Source organism: Humulus lupulus, chromosome X (genome assembly GCF_963169125.1).
Source record: "Humulus lupulus chromosome X, drHumLupu1.1, whole genome shotgun sequence".
In the NCBI taxonomy this organism is placed as follows: domain Eukaryota; kingdom Viridiplantae; phylum Streptophyta; class Magnoliopsida; order Rosales; family Cannabaceae; genus Humulus; species Humulus lupulus.
In genome coordinates, this window is record NC_084802.1 from 167,144,097 (window position 1) to 167,147,698 (window position 3,602).

Below are 3,602 nucleotides of genomic sequence, written 5' to 3' on the forward strand. Positions count from 1 at the left end.
GCCCCTAGGGGCAAGTCACGACAATAAATGGGGAATTAAGGGAAATAAGGTTTAAGGCTCAGGTGGCTCAAGGATTCAAACCTAGGCACTCGGGATGAATTCTACTACCCGGTTTAGTAGAATTCGAGGTCCCAGCACTACTACAAAAATGGGACTTCATGATAGTTTTTAACTGTCGCTATTGAGCAATGACGACAGTCGACTAACTGTCTTATTTGCCTATGCCGACGTAAAGGTAGCTACGCAGACAGTTATTAAGTGTCACTATTGTTAAGTGTCGCCGTTGCTGGCTACACTGACAGTTATTAGGTGTCGTTGTTGTTGGTTACATCAACAGTTATTAGGTGTCGCCGTTGCTGGAAATGTCAACGAATTTTTTTTAGGACGTGCAATGCGTGCCCTTAAAAGTTATACTTTTAATTTTAAAAAAATTAATTTATATTTATTTTAAATTAAAAATTATGATTTAAATGAAACATTTGTATACAAATCTAAAAACTTATAGATTATAATAACAAAAATTTTACAAGGAACTAATTATATTAACAATTTAATTGTCTTTCTTTTTTTAAAAAAAACCTAACTTTTACAATTGAAATTAATCTATCTATTACATACAATGTTAGAACACAACAAAACTATATACATAAATAAAAACCTCATTGTACATAATTCTTACAAGCAAGAAAGAAAATAATACCCAACAACTTGAAGAAGAATTTCTTGTTGCCTTGGTTCTCTTATATAATTGTTTTGGTTCTCTTAAATATCCAAGTAGAGTTTTAGCCTACAATACCGAATAAACACCATTAAAGTCAAACCAAAACTAAAAAAAAATAGAGAAGTTGAGGTTACAGAATAAATAAAAAGGATGACTGTGGTTTTCAGTCACAAAAATGATTTATATACAAGTTGTATTTTTCTTATCAAACTGGATAGCCTCAAACATAAAAGACCAAAATTTCTATATTTCTATTGAAAAATAAAATAAATTAGCAATACTAAACAAAAACAAAAAGGATCAGACAATGTTAAGCTATTCAAAATTGAGTCTTAAATTATAAGCATTTAGTGCTAAGAATATCGACACTTTCTCATGGCTTAAGTAGTTAGTCTTAGCTAGTTAGTTTATCAAATTACATAGAGACAATGAGAACAATTTGTTATTTCATCAACAATTTAATAAATTATATTACAGATAAATAGACAACTAACAAGACCTAAATCAACATGGAAACCAATTCTATAGATTTAAAGCATAGTTAAAAACTCTTAAAAATGTGAAAAACTCTTAAACATGGAAACCAACATGGAAACCAATTCTATAGACCTACTAATATGATTATTCATAAATAATCTACTCATTCATTCTCATCAACATTATTTTATTTTTAATATATAGCATCATCTAATAAACACCACCAAAATTCAAAGAAACAAATAGGAAATAGATAATGATTTCAATTTCTTCATCATATTTGCAAAAAAAAAATCATAAATACTAAGAAATAGAAAATAGGTCTCCTCTTTTGTCTAGTATTATAATACCCCTAAATTACCATGAAAAAACCAGGTCATTTCTACTGTTGTTGAGATGACCTATTGCTTGACATAAATTTGAAAGTACTCCTAAATAAAAGATACTTATCATTACAACCAGCTCAAAACTAGTTAGCAAAAGTAGTCAACGAAAGAGGCAGAGGTAAAATGAATAGAGCCTTTCGGTTTACACAATCCTTATGTTATACATAAATGTGTAATACCAAAAAACTAACCAAAAAAATTACTCTATTATCATTATACATACATAATAAGCATCATATTTTTGTGTATAAATAATAAATCAGTTATATACTAGAGTTAAATATCTAGTCACTTCAAAATATATATACACATATCATTCCAATAAATGAAGGATATCAAAACTTGAAGTTTGCAACTGTCAAATTCCCATAAACTTCACCCAAAAATAAGGCACAACTCGGATACCACTATACCAACACAGCAATATAGAAACATTCACACACATATTTATATAAATATATTAAAATAATGAAACCAAAGACAATGATTAACAGTAATAAAAAAACACTAGAGAGAGACAATCTTAATTTATAAATGAATAAAAAGAAAAAAAACCAGTTACCTATTTATGTAAGTGCTTTAAGAAACTCAGATTTGTGCAATGAGTTTAGTTGTATTTGATGGGGATCAATTGCATCATGATGCTTATTATAATATATACACAAACAACATCATATGACAAGTTGTACTGAATAGAAAACAGAATTGTTTTGCACAAATATAACAATGGCACTCCAAGGGCATGTTAAAATCATATAGAAATGGTTTCTCTTCTAAACTAATTATACAATAGCTCAAAGCTTAATACCATAAATATGAGATGGTGATGGACTATAATTTAGTCACATAATATAGACTCTTTTGAATAGAATCGTGAATCCAACAATAACTCCAAGCAAACCTCATAGATTTTAGAATCTTTTTTAATGATTATAAGGATGAAAGTTATGATTACTAAGTTAGGAAATTCATCAAACTGGTGGCATGCAAGAATATTGAAGAGCTTGTCATTCAATCATACGAGTGAAATAGTTGCATAACTCTAAACAACATTACAAAAGTATCATTTCAAATCCTAAACTACCCATTTCACAAAAAAAGCCTCAAACAATAATCAATATCAGAGAAGCATATTTAGGATTTAGAACAAGATGATATAATTTCAAAGATTAAAAGAAAACCAACCAAGTGTCGAGCCTTGTTTCTCTGAACCCCAACGAAAGTCGTTCGTGCATCACCCTTCATTGAGCCTCACTAGGAAGATGAGCTCAGCCATATATGCCAAGCCTCACTCCGTTGAACCCCAACGAGAAAGAGAGATGGCTGAGAATAGGAGCCCGCCCAACCCCGCTGTGCTGTCGAAAGGAGCACATCAGCTGCATGCCTCTCTCTCCTTACTTTTCCTCTTCTTCAATTTTGTGGCTGATGAGAAATGAACCCCAGAGCCCCAATTCGAATCCCCAAATTGTTTTTATCCCAAGCTTCTCAGGTGTTGTCGAGAGAGATAGCGAGAAAGTGAGAGAGTGTGTGCGGCTGAGCGAAAGAGGAGCCGTGAGGTGAGGGTTTGAGAGGGAAAAATAGGGTTATCCCAATATGATGGGCTTAGGCCCTTTTTGATTTGGGCAATTCTTTTTAATCCTTAATTTTTCTATTTTTAATTTATAAAATATAAATTAAAAAAAATTACAACTAATAAATTTATAAATTTTTGTAATTTATTTTACAATATTTAACCAATCAATAGAATAACTCGTTTTCAATTAATACTAATTTTATCAATATAATAAAGAATAATATAATTAAATTAAAATTAAGTATATCATTCTTTATATCATAACTAATTTAAATTTTAATATAAAAAATTTTATAAATAAAAAAATTAATAATATTAAAAATTTAGAAATAAAAATAAATCTAGTTTTAAATTTTTTTAATAAATACATAATTTTTATAAATATATATTTACATAATTTAGTTTATTTTTAAAATTATACTATTCATTAATTTTTTTACAATAT

At 29.0% G+C, this 3,602-nt stretch overlaps 1 long non-coding RNA gene across 1 annotated transcript; it reads right to left on the reverse strand.

Annotated features, from left to right (window-relative positions):
• Positions 1 to 521: 521 nt before the first annotated feature.
• LOC133804669 (uncharacterized) lies at positions 522 to 3,170 on the reverse strand. The gene is made up of 2 exons (XR_009878571.1): positions 2,770 to 3,170; positions 522 to 787 (listed from the first exon to the last, which is right to left on the reverse strand). It is a non-coding gene; the product is annotated as an uncharacterized LOC133804669 (long non-coding RNA).
• Positions 3,171 to 3,602: the final 432 nt, after the last annotated feature.